The sequence below is a fragment of the Elephas maximus genome, chromosome X (genome assembly GCF_024166365.1).
Source record: "Elephas maximus indicus isolate mEleMax1 chromosome X, mEleMax1 primary haplotype, whole genome shotgun sequence".
Lineage (NCBI taxonomy): Eukaryota > Metazoa > Chordata > Mammalia > Proboscidea > Elephantidae > Elephas > Elephas maximus.
The window spans coordinates 157,104,515-157,122,129 of NC_064846.1; the positions used below are offsets into that span (position 1 = coordinate 157,104,515).

At 41.2% G+C, this 17,615-nt stretch overlaps 1 pseudogene; it reads right to left on the reverse strand.

The window, feature by feature from the left end:
* Positions 1-15,843: 15,843 nt before the first annotated feature.
* Positions 15,844-17,067, reverse strand: LOC126068873 (E3 ubiquitin-protein ligase Hakai-like; annotated as a pseudogene).
* Between the last annotated feature and the right edge of the window lie 548 nt (positions 17,068-17,615).

Genomic DNA, 17,615 nt, shown 5'->3' on the forward strand with positions numbered 1-17,615 from the left:
TGATCGAGAGCATTTTCTCATGTTTAACAGATACATGAGAAAATGCTCTCGATCATTAGCCATTAGAGAAATGCAAATTAAAACTCCGATGAGATTCCATGTCACTCCAACAAGGCTGGCATTAATCCAAAAAACACAAAGTAATAAATGTTGGAGAGGCTGCGGAGAGATTGGAACTCTTATACACTGCTGGTGGGAATGTAAAATGGTACAACCACTTTGGAAATCTATCTGGCGTTATCTTAAACAGTTAGAAATAGAACTACCATACAACCCAGAAATCCCACTCCTCGGAATATACCCTAGAGAAATAAGACCCTTCACACAAACAGATATATGCACACCCATGTTTATTGCAGCTCTGTTTACAATAGCAAAAAGCTGGAAGCAACCAAGGTGTCCATCAACGGATGAATGGGTAAATAAATTGTGGTATATTCACACAATGGAATACTACGCATCGATAAAGAACAGTGACGAATCTGTGAAACATTTCATAACATGGAGGAACCTGGAAGGCATTATGCTGAGCGAAATTAGTCAGAGGCAAAAGGACAAATATTGTATAAGACCACTATTATAAGATCTTGAGAAATAGTATAAACTGAGAAGAACGCATACTTTTGTGGTTATGATGGGGGGAGGGAGGGAGGGTGGGAGAGGGTTATTTACTGATTAGTTAGTAGGTAAGAACTATTTAGGTGAAGGGAAGGACAATACTCAATACACGGAAGGTCAGCTCAACTGGACTGGACCAAAGCAAAGAAGTTTCCGGGATAAACTGAATGCTTCAAATGTCAGCGGAGCAAGGGCGGGGGTTTGGGGACTATGGCTTAAGGGGACTTCTAAGTCAATTGGCAGAATAATTCTATTACGAAAACATTCTGCATCCCACTCTGAAATGTGGCGTCTGGGGTCTTAAATGCTAACAAGCGGCCATCTAAGATGCATCAATTGGTCTCAACTCACCTGGATCAAAGGAGAATGAAGAACACCAAAGTCACACGATAACTATGAGTCCAAGAGACAGAAAGGGCCACGTGAACCAGAGACTTACATCATCCTGAGACCAGAGGAACTAGATGGTGCCCGGCCACAACCGATGACTGCCCTGACAGGGAGCACAACAGAGAACTCCTGAGGGAGCAGGAGAATAGTGGGATGCAGACCCCAAATTCTCATAAAAAGACCAGACTTAATGGTCTGACTCAGACTAGAGGAATCCCGGTGGTCATGGTCCCCAAACCTTCTGTTGGCCCAGGACAGGAACCATTCCCGAAGACAACTCATCAGACATGGAAGGGACTGGACAATGGGTTGGAGAGAGAGGATGATGAAGAGTGAGCTACTTGTATCAGGTGGACGCGAGACTGTGTTGGCATCTCCTGTCTGGAGGGGAGATGGGAGGGTAGAGAGGGTTAGAAACTGGCAAAACCATCACAAAAGGAGAGACTGGAAGGAGGCAGCAGGCTGACTCATTAGGGGGAGAGTAAGTGGGAGTACGGAGTAAGGTGTATATAAGCTTATATGTGACAGACTGACTTGATTTGTAAACGTTCACTTAAAGCTCAATAAAAATTATTAAAAAAAAAAAGAAGAAAGAAAGCATTCTCCTGCCCCTTCCTCAAAGATATATTATGTGATAACACATAATTTTATTTCTATTTTTTAAAATATTTGGAGCTGCCTTATTTTTTAATATATGCACAAAATTATTTTGATAGACCCCCATGGTCTCTAGTTGCCATCTGGGTCATGTTTTCTTCGGTGGTATTGTTAGGTGCCATCGAGTCAGTTCCGACTCATAGCGACCCTATGTACAACAAAACAAAACACCGCCCGGTCCTGCGCCATCCTCACAATCATCTCTATGTTTCAGTCCGTTGTTGTAGCCACCGTGTCAATCCATCTCATCAAGCGTCTTCCTCTTTTTCCTGACCCTCTATTTTATCAAGCAGGATGTCCTTCTCCAGGGAATGGTCCTTCCTGATAATATGTCCAAAGTATATGAGATGAAGTCTCACCGTCCTCGCTTTCAAGGAGCACTTTGGCTGTACTTCTTCCAAAACAGACTTGTTCATTCTTTTGGCAGTCCGTGGTATATTCGATATTCTTCACCCACACCATAATTCAAAGGCATCAATTCTTCTTCGATCTTCCTTATGCATTGTCCAGGTTTCACATGCATATGAGGCAATTGAAAATATCATGGCTTGGGTCAGGCACACCTTAATCCTCAAAGTAACATCTTTGCTTGTCAACACTTTAAAGAGGTCTTTTGCAGCAGATTTGCCCAATGCAATACATCGTGTGATTTCTTGACTGCTGCTTCCATGGGTGTTGATTGTGGATCCAAGTAAAATGAAATCCTTGATGACTTCAATCTTCCTTTATCATGATGTTGCTTGTTGGTCCAGTTGTGAGGATTTTTGTTTTCTTTATGTTAAGTGCCATGATACCGAAGGCTGTAGTCTTTGATCTTCATCAGTAAGTGCTTCAAGTCCTCTTCACTTTCGGCAAGCAAGGTTGTGTCATCTGCATATTGCAGGTTGTTAAGGAGTCTTCCTCCAATCCTAATGCCATGTTTTTCTTCATATAGCCCACTTCCTCAGATTATTTGCTCAGCGTACATATTGAACAAGTATGGTGAAAAAATATGACCTTAATGCACGCTTTTTCTGATTTTAAACCACGCAGTATCCCCTTGTTCTGTTCCAACGACTGCTTCTTGGTCTATGTACAGGTTCTGCATGAGCCCAATTAAGTGAAAGTAGATAATCAGGTCCTTCCTCCTAGTCTGCCTTAGTCTGGAAGCTCCATTGAAACCTGCCCACCATGGGTGACCCTACTGGTATTTGAAATACTTGTTGCCTAGCTGTCAGCATCACAACAACACACAAGCCACCACAGCACGGCAAACTGACAGATGAGTGGTGGGTTTTCCTGGGTAACCTTGAGTAAGGTTCAGACTTTACAATCACAACTCTAAATCCTGAAGGGGGGGCTCTTTTCAATAAAATGTTATAAATCACCACAAAATTTTCATATCACTTTCTTCACAAGAAATGCCAATGATAAAAATAGAATTCTGAGTCTCTTCAAGGAGCTCATGTGTTAAGGGCAAAAGGCAATATCAATTTTAATCAAATCCCCAAAGGATAAGAATGAATATTCTGGTAGGCAGAATAATGCCCCCTCCCCAAGATGCCCAGGTCCTAATCCCTGAAATCTGTGAATATGTTATGTTACCTGACAAAATGGAATTATGGTTGTTAACCAGCTGAACATAAAATAAGAAGATTATTCTGGATTAGCCAGGTGGTCCCAATGTAGTTACAAGGATTCTTATAAACGGGGAGGATGCAGGTAGAAGAGTCAGAACCAGAGAGATGATATCACGAAAAGATTTGACCAGCCATTGCTGGCTTTGAAGATGGAGGAAGGTGCCATGAGCCAAGGAAGGCAGGCAACCTCTAAGAAGCTGGAAAAGGCAAGGAAATGGATTCTCCCCTAGGGCCTCCAGAAAAAAATACAGCCCTGCTGACACCTTGATTTTAGCCCAGTGAGATCCTTTTCAGACTTCTGACCTCCAGATGTATAAGATAATAAATTTGTGTTGTTTAAAGCCATTAAATTTGTGGTAATTTGTTACAGCAGCGAACTAATACAAGTGTTGAAATGCTTTGTAGCATTTTGCATATCCTTACAGTTGCTGGCATGGAGTACAGTATTTATGCATCTTCTTCCAAATCATTCCCATGTTTCTTAGCATGCCACCATGCCCAACCACTCTTCCCTAATCACAAGATATTTAATGATTTGCCCCCAACAGCAATTACTGGGCCCCACCCCTGGAGTTTCTGCTCTGGGGTTGGGCTAAGAATTTACATTTCTGACAAATTCCTGGGTGATGCTGATGCTGCTGGTCAGAGAACCAAACTCTAAGGACCACTGGTCTAGTGGGGAAGTGAAACATGTAAACAAACGATTAAAATCCAGTGTGTTAACTGGCATAATATAGGCATACAAATGGTACAACAATCACAGTGCAGAGGCATCAAACACCAGATTCTACCTGGTTAAAGAAAGATTTTAGAATGAAGTGATATTTACGCTTAGGCTTGAAGAATGTATAAGAAAAAAACTAGACAAAAAAGACAAGGTAAAGTGAAAAACAAACGAGAAGAGGTATGTCTGTCAGCGGGAAAACCACTGTAAAATGCTTGTAGTAGTAATAGTAGCATCAGAACCTGTCTAACTTCAGGGGGGATAATGCAAATCAAGATCAGCCCAAGGGGGATCCTTATGAGGTGAAGGTCAGACATGCTTCCACTCTCCAAACTTTTTACCAATTCTAATACCAGCCATCCCTCCCACTGCACTCTCTACTTTACCTCTCTTCTGGGTTCAATAATCTGTTGCAATGGTCACACAAAATTCAGGAGCTGTACTTACAGTTAAGTGGTTTATTAAGGAAGCAACAGGGTACAACTCAGGATCAAGATCAATAGGCTACAAATCAGCATCAGGATCAGAAAGCATGCAGGCAAAGTCTCCCTTCTTCAGTGCAGGACAGCTCTCTCGGCTCCTCTCAGCCCTGCAGGCCTCCTCTCAGCCCTCTCAGGAAAGGCTCCTTTTTACCCTGCCATCTGTCACCAACTACTCTGCCGAAGGGCTCCTCCCTGGTCTGTCACTGCTAATTCTGCTGCTGGGCCCCTTCTGGGCCTCTCACTGTCTTCAGTGCTATACCCCTTGACCCATGTTACAGCTCTTTTAGGAGGTTCCTTACCTCGTCTCTCTCTGCTTCTTTCTTCTGCTTCTTCCTGCTGCTTCCCTTCCTGCATCTTTCTGTCTGAAAAACCTTGTGGCTGCATATATACACAACTCCTTGTCATTTCAAGGCATGGCCCCTCCCAGCAGGGGCTACAAACTGACCAATCCCCTCTTGGTAAGCCTTATATACTTCATTTGCACAGTAGGCTATAGTCACCTCATTTGCATAGTCTATTGACCAGTCCCTGCAAGGTGCCTATCAATCACAGGGCAGGCTGCAGCCCAGGACCAGATAAAAAATATCAAACCACAAGTTGTTTACAGCTTACCCAGGAAATGTCAATCAACCTGGAAAAAAGAAACAAACCCTCTAGGGTAGAAAACTAGGGCAAAGGTAACTCCTCAGGGCTTAGGGGGAAAATTCCTCAAGCTGTTTTTCCAAAGAACCAAGGCAAAAGGCCACATAAAGGAACTCATTTCACCCCAACTGTACAGGAAAGCACAAAATTTGAAATTGCTCTTTCTTCAGGACACTGAAAATATACAACTGGAGAAAAGGATGCTCTTGAGTAAGTGGTGGGAGATGAGGCCTGAGAGGAAGACCAGATATAAGGGCCTTTGTGTACTAAGCAAAGGAATTTGACATTATTCCAAATGCTACAGATATAACTAGTGTCTATAATCAGACTTACATTCTAGAAGGCTTACGTGGCAGCTGCACTGGGTGAGTGGGGCTGGTGATGAGACCAGAAGCAGGGAAACTGATAAGACAGCTCTTACAGGAGTCCAACAAAGAAGTGATGAAGGCCTGCATTATGGTAAAGGCATAGCTAGGAGAGAAGCATGAAGGTAGAATCTCTAGACCTTGGTTACCAATTAAATATGGTAAGTGAGGGAAGGGCGTGGAGAACTAAAGGGTGACTACTAGTAGAGTTCTGGCTTATGCATTTGGTTGGTTAATGGAAGCATTCACCAAGAGACGAAACGCTGAAGGAGGAAGGAGTTCACTTGCAAGAAGAAGTGATGATTAGTTACGGTTTCACTGGGGTTGAGGCATCTGGGTTATATCCAAGGGAAGATGGCCAGATGGTAGTTTTAAACAGCTGTGAGTTGCCAGTTATGTGGCACAAGAAGAAATTTCATGTTCAAATCAAGTAAAAATGTTTACTTACAGACTTCCTAAAAATAACAAAAATAGTTTTATTTTTTTTATCAGATACTTTTATTAAAACAGAATGCAGCATCCTCCCACTCCTCCCAGGCCTAATGTGTGGCCAGCCCCTTTCAAAATCAACAGGGTTGGAGAAGAAAAAGAAAAAACCAACCAAAACCCACTGCCGTCGAGTCAATTTTGACTCATAGCGACCCTACAGGACAGAGTAGAACTGTCCCATATAGTTTCCAAGGAGCACCTGGGGGATTTGAACTGCTGACATTTTGGTTAGCAGCCACAGAGCTTAACCACTACACCATCAGGGTTTCCCAAAGAAAAAAAAATAGTAACTATTTGTGATAGAATACACTTCATGGCAATTATACTGCCTGAGGTAGATGATCTTTCTCAAAGCACATGCTTTGGGGTTGGCTACCACTTTTCTCCTTCTCCTCTGAAAGTACATATGGGCTTGTGGATATGTTTTCTGTTTACCCTAAAGAGAGAACAAGGCATATCGATTGCAATGAAACACAGGCAAGGTGTAGAGCATGTTTGCGTTGTTGTTGCTGCTGAGTCTATTCTGACTCATAGCGACCCTATGGGACAGAGATACCTCCTAGGGTTTCCGAGGCTGAAATCTTTACAGAAGCAGATCGCCAGGTCTTTCCTCCCATTGAGCAGCTGGTGGGTTCGAACCGATGACTTTTCAGTTAGCAGCCAAGCTCTTAACCGTTGTGCCACTAGGACTCCTTTGGAGTATGTTAGAGGTCATGTTTTCAATTTTCTTTTAAGAAACCATATAGATATTTGAGAATTAAATAAATTTATGTATATTGGGCCCTAACTAAAGTATATCAAATACCATTGTGTATTAAAATGCAAACAAGTCATGTGGTTTTAAAAGCTAAAGGTTGACCCTTTAATAAATTTAAATAATTAATTATCAATGAAAGAGAAAGAGTGGAGAAAAAGTGCATTCTGGAAACTTTTTTTACAGAACACGACATAAATGCATTTAAATATATATAGAGAAGTATATCATCTGTAAGACAACAGATAATTTTAATTCTTCTTTATCCTTTCCTATATTTTATGAATAGTCAATAATGAGCATGTATTGCTTTTATAAACTAAAACACAAAAAATATTTTAACACTATTTCCCTTAATAAAAAATGAAAGTATTTTTAAGTACCATTATTCTAAACTGAAAACCTGAGATTATGCAGACATCTGTCCCTAAAACAGCTGTTTGCCCAACTGCCTCCTCCTGTCTAAAATGCAGCCAAGTGGCGTCCAAAGTGATGTCAGTCTTGGTGACAGATGTCTGGGCTTTTGCAGAACTAGGGGGCTAATAGCTTGCTCATATGTGATCGGACTATAACAGAGTAAGGTGGGAAGGTTGGACTAAACACAGAAAAGAAAGCTTTAGGACATCAATTTAGAAAGCCATTTCAGGTTTTGGGGGACCATGAAAGGGTGAGGTTAAGTTGATCCTCCTTACACGCAAAAATAGAAAATATACATCGTGACTATGGCTCTATAGACTCCCTGAAGACAGATCTGCCTGTCATACGCACAGAGCTAAACCTTCAAGGTAAGTGCAGGCTACCACAGCTCAGGTGTCACACAAATGTCCCCACAAACATAGGACACCCCAAGACACCAATTCAGAAGAGAAAATTGGGAATGAGGATATATGCTGATAAGCACAGAACTTTGCATATAGTCTTCAGTATTTGATCACCGAGACGAAGGGAACGCCAGCTGCATATGTAATGTCTTCTCAAAGTTAAATCCTCCTCAATTTGCTCAAAGTTATTATGCAGTTTATTGAGGTTAATCATCCTTACGACTTGGGTATTAATGAGAAAACTGGGAAAATAATATGTGACGAGGACAAAACCTGAAGAAAATGTTTAGTGTGTTAAACCCTTTCATAGGTGAACTCTCCCCATGTCTAAACATCCAATATTTGTAATTTGCGTTTTGAAAACATCTAACATTAGAGCAAATTTTAATTGTAAAACTGGACAGTGTGTAATTATCTGACTACAGCGGAAAAGTAGAGTAAATATGGCTTGTGCCAGTTAGCTATTACTGTATAACAAACCATTCCAAAACCCGGTGACTTAAAATAATAAGCATTTACATTGTTGCTCACAAAACCACAGGTAATCTGGGTGGTTCTTCTTCTCTCAGCTGGGCTCCTACATGGGTCTGCAGTCTGCTGTGGGTTGGGTTGGCAACTTTCCTGATCCTGACTGGGTGCTTTCACATGTTTTGGGGTTGGCTCACTATAGGCTAGTTTAGGATGGCTTTGAATGGGAAAAATTACTCTCCTCAAGATGTTCTTTCATTTTCCAGCAAGGTAGGCCAAGTGTGTTCTCACTGTAACAGGGCCCCAAGAAAGGGTAGAGAACACAAGTCTTCTAGGTTCAGAACTGGCACATCAACACTTCTGCTACATTCTGCTGGCCAAAGAAAATCACAAATCCAGCCCATATTCAAGGGGGTGAAAAAATACTCTACCTCCTGATACTCTGTGAAGACACATTGAAAGGGCGTATACACAGGAAGGAGTGGAGATAGAGGCCAATTTTGTAATCAATCTACCACATGCATAAACCAAACAATAGAATATACAAGTCAAATATTAGGAGAAAAAAAAGTGAAAACACAAGAGAGTATGACCAATGAAGTATACCATCTCCTTCTTCTTGTGTGATGACCTACAATGAAAGAAACCAATTTCATTCAACAGAAAAAGAACGGCCTGTACCCCTACTTCAACCCAGCTGAATAGGAACTCCATCTGTATCACTTTTCACCTAGGTCTGACCTTGAAAGATATGGAAACCCTGGTGGTGCAGTGGTTAAGAGCCATGGCTACTAACCAAAAGGTCGGCAGTTTGAATCCACCAGGTGCTCCTTGGAAACCCTATGGGGCAGTTCTACTCTGTCCTATAGGGTTGCTATGAGTCGGAATCAACTCAATGGCAATGGGTTTTTTTTTTTTTTTTTTTTTTGATTTTGGTGACCTTGAAAGATACAGGTATCCCCAGCTTTTCAAAAGTTCGCTTTACACCACTTTGCTTTTTACAAAAGACCTACATTAGCACCCGTGTTTACTAACTGAAAGAAATCTGAAGAGGATTTCAATTTTATGAAAAAAGGTGAAAAGTGGAAATAGTGTTCAGGGCTTGTTTGCGGTGAGCCGTTAAAAAGGCTGCGCACACCCGGAGCAGCCAGAGTGGCGTTGCCAAGCTACTTCCCCAGGAACCACACTTCGCATCTCAGCATCAAGCTGCCATAGCTTTGACCTGGGTCTGTGAGCATCTGTGCTTCATCTCGGTTTATTTTGTGTATTCATTAGCAAGATGTGTCCTAAGGTATCAGAAAAGCCCATGAGAGCTCGTAAGGGTTTTACGCGTTATCTGGTAGGTTATCTTGGGGGTCTGGGAATGCTCAGAAATTTTTTCCGTATAAATTAATGGTAATTGCTTCTTCGCTTTAGGCCGTTTTGGTTTATGAAAGGTTTCAAAGGAGCTCTCTACTTTTGGATAGCGGGGGGAAATCTGTATTTAAAATATAACAGAGTTCTTCCTATTTGAAATAACAAACATCTCTTGACTATTTTATCAAAGAAAACATACATTACAACTCAGCATAATGTTGGAACTATTAGATGATGTGCCAAATTCTGGCACTTTTAAGAGTGATTCAGATGTTAAACTTCTGCCAAGAAAATTCTAATACCTGAGGCATTTTTCTGAATTATCTGTTTAATCGCCCACTTCTTCCCCTTCCTTTGCTTTTGTAGTTACAGGCCAAGCAGGCTGCATTTTCCCGCCCAGGGTTACTGAGCCATTTGAAAATCAAGAGTAGTTGGATCTGGAGTAATAATAAAAAAAAAAAGTTTTATAATAAAAATATTTAACAAGCAGGATGGCATGGGCACTGGCCAATCAAAACATAGCCTCGCACTGTGAGCTATGCTGTGAGTTCTACCACCACCTCCCCCCTTGGAAAAAGGGATGAAGGATACCTCCCACTTCACCTCCAGTAAGGAGAGAGGCACTTTATGAGACCACTCTGAGGGCTAAATATGTGCTCCCTGGAGCATTAGGGACACTGTGGACTGTTGTCTGGAAAATCTAAGGTGCAGGATACAGGCCAACTAATTTCTTTGACAGCTGAAGGAAAGGGAGCTGGCAACATTGATTTGCCAACACACCCAGGGTTTGTCAGGGAAAAGGTGTGTTTCTCATAGACTAGATATTGCACCCCGCTAGAGAGAGCCAGTGTGGGGTCATCTTAGATCTTGTCCAAGAGAGACACCTGGAGAGAGTCACGCAAGTCAGCAGAGAGAAGCTGTGGGTGTTGCCAGATTATCAGGGGCTGAGAAAAAGGTAAGGAACCAACTGGAGGAGAGATGCATTTATCGTCACCAAGGGAACTACAGGGGGAGATCCAGAGCAATGAGCGAAATTCCTTATCAACCACGTAAGTGCCCACAGAAGAAAGAATCAATTCATAAAACCTGCAGTCAGGCCCAGAAAACGCTAACCCAGTTTAACATCGTACCCATCAAGTAAGACCTTCCTACTTCCCTTACCTCTCTTCCCTCCATCTCTTGTACTCCAATTCTGAAGGACCAAGACCCTCACTTAATGAGATATTGTTGTTATTGTTCGTTGCTGTTGAGTCAATTCCAACTCATGGCGACCCATCTGTGCAGAGTAGAACTGCTCCATAGGGTTTTCAAGGCTGTGACCTTTCAGAAGCAGATTGCCAGGCTCATCTTCCGAGGCACTTCTGGATGGGTTCCAACTGCCAACCTTTTGGCTAGTAGTTGAGGGTTTCACCATTTGTACCATCCAGGTACTCCACTTAATGAGATTGGGAGAAGAAGTATAAGCAAAGGTGGGCAAAGCAAGAAGTTGACTACAAAACCCTCCTTGACTCCTAGTTTCCTACCAGACACAGCTGGGGAAGTAAGAAAAGGCCTCCTCCTTAAATCAGTTCTGAAGTTTGACCGTAACATGGGACTGGACGTTTTAATTACTGTACAAAGGGCTTTCTATTACCTACAAGTGTAGAGAAAGGTCATGGGATAGTCCCTAATTTTCACCATGGGCAGAATAAAATGTAAAAACAAACAAAAATAAGACTGCTTTATAATTATATACCATTCTTTATCCTCCTTTGATGGATAAGTACAAAGACCCACCTCCTTGGAGATGACATGCTAGCAGAGGAAACAAGAGTAAATAAGAAAACAATTAGTTATATAATAACACGTAGCAATAAGGTCATGAGGAAAAATAAAGCAAGGCTGGGGATAGAAAGGCATGGCTGGGAGGGAGTAGGAGGAAGCAGTATTTTCAACAGGGTAATCAGGGGAAGCATCTGAGCAGAGACATGAAGTGACAGAGCCAGCCTTATGAAGATCTGTGGAAAGAGTGGTCCGGGCAGAGAAAAGAGCAAGTGCAAAATGCAGAGGCAGGAATAAGCTTGGTGGTCCGAGGACCAAAAAGAAGGCTGTATGGCTGGAGTAGTGAGAATGGGGAGAGAAGGGTAGGTCACGAGTTCGGAAAACTCACCACTAGCCTAGTCACATACACTCATGAAAACGGAATTAGACTTGAAGTGCAATGCCAAACCATTTGAGGGCTTATTTCTGTTCTGAAATGGTTACCTTGGTTGGGGTGTTGCAGAGGAGATGGTTGGCCTGTGGGTGGAGACCGGGTGACCAGTGACTACATTTGTGAGGCAGTTGTTTCAAACTCACCTACTGTTTCAAGCTTACTAAAAGGACAGGTTACTAAACCCCGTCCCCAAGATCTAGTGCATGGAAATCTTGTGGGAATAAAGGGCACTATTTTTAGCCATCTCTACAAGATTCTCTCATGATGTCAGAATTAGGAATCACCACCCTGTAATACACAAGAGAACTTTTGCTCAGTATCAGAAAGACATATGTTTTTCATGAAATGTGCATGTTTTTATCTTGCCTCTTCGCTTTCACCACATTTATTCAGCATTAACATCAGTAGGAAACCCTGGTGGCGTAGTGGTTAAGCGCTACGGCTGCTAACCAAAAGGGTCAGCAGTTTGAATCCTCCATGCGCTCCTTGGAAACTCTACGGGGCAGTTCTACTCTGTCATATAGGGTCTCTATGAGTAGGAATCAACTTGACAGCACTGGGTTTGGTTTTGGTTTTTGGTAACATCAGTACAGGATTTTTTGGTTCAATATTTTTTTGTTATTCCAAATTTAATTTGGGCTTGATTTTACTATATGTACCTTCATTTTCCCTTTGTCCTGATTTTTTTCTTTACCTTTTTACTATTTACACTTCCATTTTATTTTTTTTTAAGAATTGAACTGCCGCTTCAGTAGTCTTCAAAGCAATATAATAAACCATGTTGTTATTGTTGTGTTCCATTGAGTCCATTTCAACTCACAGCAACCTATATGACAGAGTAGCACTGCCCCATAGGGTTTCCTAGGCTGTGATCTCTACAGGAGGAGATTGCCAGGTCTTTTGTCTCAAGTAGCAGCTGGTGGGTTCAAACCACCAACCTTTCAGCTAGCAGGCAAGCATTTAACCATTGCACCACCAGGGCTCCTATAATAAACCATACCTACACAATTTAGACTCATGTCTATTATAGCTTCAAAGACTTCTCTGATATAAGGCAGGGATCCACATTGTTTCCTTACAGAAATATTAATAGTAATTTCATTATTTTTTTACCCACCACCATCATTCAAACAATAGCTGGATGAGTTCAAGTCTACATTTAGTCCCCAGATTACGAATGAGTTCCATTCCTAAATCTATCTTTAAACCGAATTTGCACATAAGTTGAAACAGGTACGGTTCATATCTAACATCAGTTAATCAAATGCTTGTCTTAGTATATAGTATAAAAAACATTAAAGAAACACTTCCAGATACACTAAAAACGTCTTTAATATAATAATAATAATGTTTTGATGCAAGTCACAAAGTAGCACCTGTGTGTTATTACAAACCATTGCATGTACCTCAAACTTTCACGTAATAGGCTTTACTGGAGTTCGTTCATAACAGGTTGTACACAAGTTGGACATTTATAACCCAGGGACTGCCTGTAACACCAGTTACAATCTTTGCCTGCTACAACATGTTTATCTCTTCTGCTTCCCTGCATAACATATATTTCTTAAACCTAACTGAAAATAAATCATTTTTTAAAAATCTAGTTTTCTTAACATGTGGATTTTTATCATGCTACTGATTTTTTTTGTGTGTGCAGTACATAGTCTAAGTGGTTTCATATCATATTCAGGCCTAGTGATTTTCAATAACAATGAGAGAGCTCTTCATAGATAGCTGAGAAGCCTTACAGTGAATCTGGCTATTTTCTTGTCACATGAAACAAAGAATGGTATCGGACTGTAACCGCAATATTTTAATAGATTCTAAAGCGGAGCATGAAAGGGAATCAAGTTTATGCCAGTTCAAGCACCTACAGTAATATGATAAAAGCATTCACTGGCAACACTTCACAATATTGCACTTCATGCTTCTAATAACAAGACTTTTGCACTAGCAATATTGCATGAACGTTGGACTCTGCAGCTGCAAGCTGTGGAAAATCTGTCACTTAACTGAAAACAATATATGCGTTTTTTTAGCCTGGTCAAGGCTGAAATGGCCATCGATATTATTTCTAACTTCAGCTCTAAGCTCAGAGTTGTGCTTGCATCTGATTGGCCAAGACAAGGATTTGTTTTGCCTGTGCCTGACAGAAATACATATATATGGTAAATTAACAATTAGTTCATTCCTTGCCAAGAAGAAATATGTTCTAAGTATACATACTAAAAACCCATTGCCATCAACTCAATTCCACCTCATACAACCCTAGACGACAGAGTAGAACTACCTCATAGGGTTTCCAAGGCTGTAATCTTTATGGAAGTAGACTGCCACATCTTTCTCCCACGGAGCAACTGGTAGGTTCAAACTGCCGACACTTCAGTTAGCAGCCAAGTGTGTAACCACTGGGCCACCAGTGATCCTTAAATATGTGTACTATAAACTAATAAATTATGTCTGCATACTACACATTTTGTGTTTATATTATATCACTTGGAAGGAGGAAAAACTTTACAAGTGTTTATTCAGATGATATATAATAATATCCTAAGAATGTCAGTTCATACATTTGATTTCTGTATAAAGTGTAAGTGGTCATCTTACCTGGAATATAAAAAACCCTTATAATGCAAGAGCTAATCCTAAGGGCACCTTATGAAGCACTGAAATTCATATAATTTAGCCATTACTTTTTTCTTCTCCAACATTATTCACTGTTACCTTCATGCTAAAATGTTCCAAGTTTAGATTGCTTTACCAACTAAAAAAAGGGATGGGGAAGAATTAATATAAATTTCAAGTTAAAAGGAAAAATCCTTATCACACAATAATGAAATCCAAGCAAATGTGAGCTTGTGATTACAAGAACGCCCTTCATTGATACAGTATTCAAAGTCCTCCTCCACAGCACTCACACTGTAGTCTAAAACCCAGTAAACAAGAAACCACGTGCAAACACGATCAAACTCTACCATGAAATGAGGAATTATAATAAAGTCTATTCAGCTCTACTCAGTTTAGGACAATGAGCAGAGTAGGACACACTTTATCTAAATGACACCATTTAACAGTGCTATTAAAAAAAGAATCATTGCCATCAAGTTGCTTCCAACTCACAGCGATCCTATGGGACAGGGTAGAATTGCCCCCACAGGGTTTCCAAGGCTTTATGGAAGCAAGCTGCCACATCTTTCTCCCAGGGAGCAGCTGGTGGGTTCGAACTGCTGACCTTTCAGTTAGCAGTGCTATAAAAAAACGTTACTTAAGATTAAGAAGTGCGGTACATTTTGATTCCAACCATTCCGTGAGAAAGCATTAACAAGCAACAGCATCGCCCCCAGCTCGGAGCCTAGAGAGTCAATTACTTTGGCCATCTTTCCAAATGATTTCGTAATGCCTTCTAATATTCCAAACATAAATGTCTCCTACTACTGGAATTCCACTGCATTTTGGTGTTTCTGGGGCTGCCTAAAAATGGAAAAGTATCCCAGTGAAATGCAAAATTTCAGTACCCAAAATGTGAAATAATACTCTACCATTTAATTGTCTGCCGTACGGTACATTCTAGTAGATTTTTACTTCTAGGAATTTTATTGTACATTGGAAATTAGCAGTAAAGCCTGGTTGTAAAAAACATTATGTGACCACTTCTAAGCCTTTTGGCTAAAAGCAAGTGTAAACAGCATGCGGCTGTGCTTAAGTTCACATAAAAGTAGCATCTTGCACAATCATACTGAAATGTACTCCTTTTACACAGGTTAACAAGATGTATCACACACACACAAATAAACACAACACTTGAATATGGAATAATGCAAATTTATTTCAGGAAATCATATTACATATGGTCACCACTGGGTCAATTCACCACACTAGGGGAACAAAGTTGTTAAAATACTGCTGTGCTCAATCCACGCACTTGTCTATATACAGCATAGAATTTGAAATAAATCCTCAAGTCAAGCTTTAAAACCATTTCAAGAGACAAGACCCTAAGTGCTTTATAGCTAGCTTTTCCTTCTCAAAATAGTCAAAGCTTAATAAAAAAAAAAAAAAGTTGACTCTATATAAGGGTTTTTTTTTTTTTTCTTCATCAGGTCTTCAGTTCAAAATACTATTATTATTATTATGGTCTATATTTTGTCTTATCTGTATGATGTGACCCAGAAGGTGAGGTTTGAGAAGGTGAACTTTGCATTAGTGGAGGAGGTGGCCGTCCTCTTGATACAGGTCAGACACCAGGCTCATTTCTTCTGGCTGTTTATTTAAATAGTGGGCCCAGAGTTTCTTCATTTCCAGTAAACTGAGGTAAAGACTTAGGATTGTAATAATAATGAAGAGGGAACGCATTTACGTATAGACCACCATTCTGAAGTAGGGGAGATCCTTGAGGAAAATACTTCATATAATGTTGCCACTGGGCAATCATAAACCCAAATGGAGGGACCGTTAGTGGGACAGGGGTCATTGCTGGAAGTGGCACTTTGTTATAAGCCAAGTGAGGAGTACTTGCAGCCTGGGGAGAATATGGCATTGGATGGCTTACTGATGATCGAGGTGCTGGTGATACATAACGTTGCTGTGAAGGCATAGGATGACTTTGGTATTCAGGACGATGGTGAGCAGGTGTCGAGGCAGGAGGTGGTGGTTCTTTAGCCCCTGAATCTGAGTTATCCTGAAGAGGGACAATTATTAAATTCTGGCGCTTTCTTGTTGAAGTACGAAAGGTTTCATGATAGGCTGGAGGAGGTGGAGACAATCTTACTCGACGAGCACGGCGATGCTCATGTGGGTGATGATAGTGCTTGTATGGAGGTAATCGTGGCATCCTGGTGTGCTTCTTTGGCAGACTGTGGCTCATACGGTACTTGTCTCGTGGCACTGACGGTGAGGCAACACGAGGATGAACTCTCTCTAGTGAAGCACGGGGAACAGGTTCCCCAGCTCTTTTATGACGGTGCTCGATATGAGCCTTTAAATCTCTTTGAGACAAGTATGTTCTCTTGCATCTTTCAACAGTGCTACACATGAAGATAGAACCTCGTCTATATTCCTCAATTCGCAGCACAGGATAACTACAGCCTGGACACACCTTCTTTCCTTTTTCTCCATATAAGACAGCACAGGCATAGCAAAAAGCGTGCTTGCACGGAATTATTCGCCCATAGATCTTAATAGGCAATTCACATTTGTCACAGAAATGAACTAGTAAATCGTCCTTCTCACCTATGATGTTTATCTTACAGTTCTCCAAGAGGTATCCAAAATCTTTTTTCTTTTTTTCCAACAGTTCATCTCCCTTACAGCCATACCATCCTTTTTCATTATAATCAAATTCTTCACCAGCAATCATCCTATTTAAGTACAGATTTGGCTTTGTTCACTTGCTCGGAAATGATCTTTGGAGGAATTCACCGGGAATATGAAGGCCACACAGCAATCCAGAACTACTAGCACCTGGTAACCCATTATGAGAGGGAACCATGATTCCACTCGCTGAGCACCATGGGAGTGGAAGTCAACTGTGCTAAGTACCAGGTGTCCCAGGGAGCGCATGCGCACCACCTAACCAAGCCGGAAGTGCTATCAAATTCAACCCCCTCCCTCCCGCTCTTCCGTTCTTCCGTCTTTGGCCCTCAAGGGCATCCTTCTGCTGTAACTTCCCCTAATCCACCCAGGGGAGGGAGTAAGGTATACTTTGGGCAGAGAGAAAAGAGCTTCAGTGTTGAGGTTGCTAAGGCTAGTCTTCATATACTAAAAGAGAAAGTGGCTTATAACTGTAGAAAAGGAAACTGGTGGAAACGGGGAAAGCGGAGCAAGGGGAGCCGAGCACTAGCGAAAAGAATAAGCTCCCAGGAATAAGGCAGCTCTTCCCAGCAGAGTGTTGCCTTCTGGTACTTACTTATTTCTCTCGTATCGTATTTTTGTAAACCCAAACTCAAACCAAACCCATTCCCATAGAGTCAATTCCAACTCATAGCGACCCTACAGGACAGAGTAGAACTGCCACATACAAGGTTTCCAAGGCTGTAA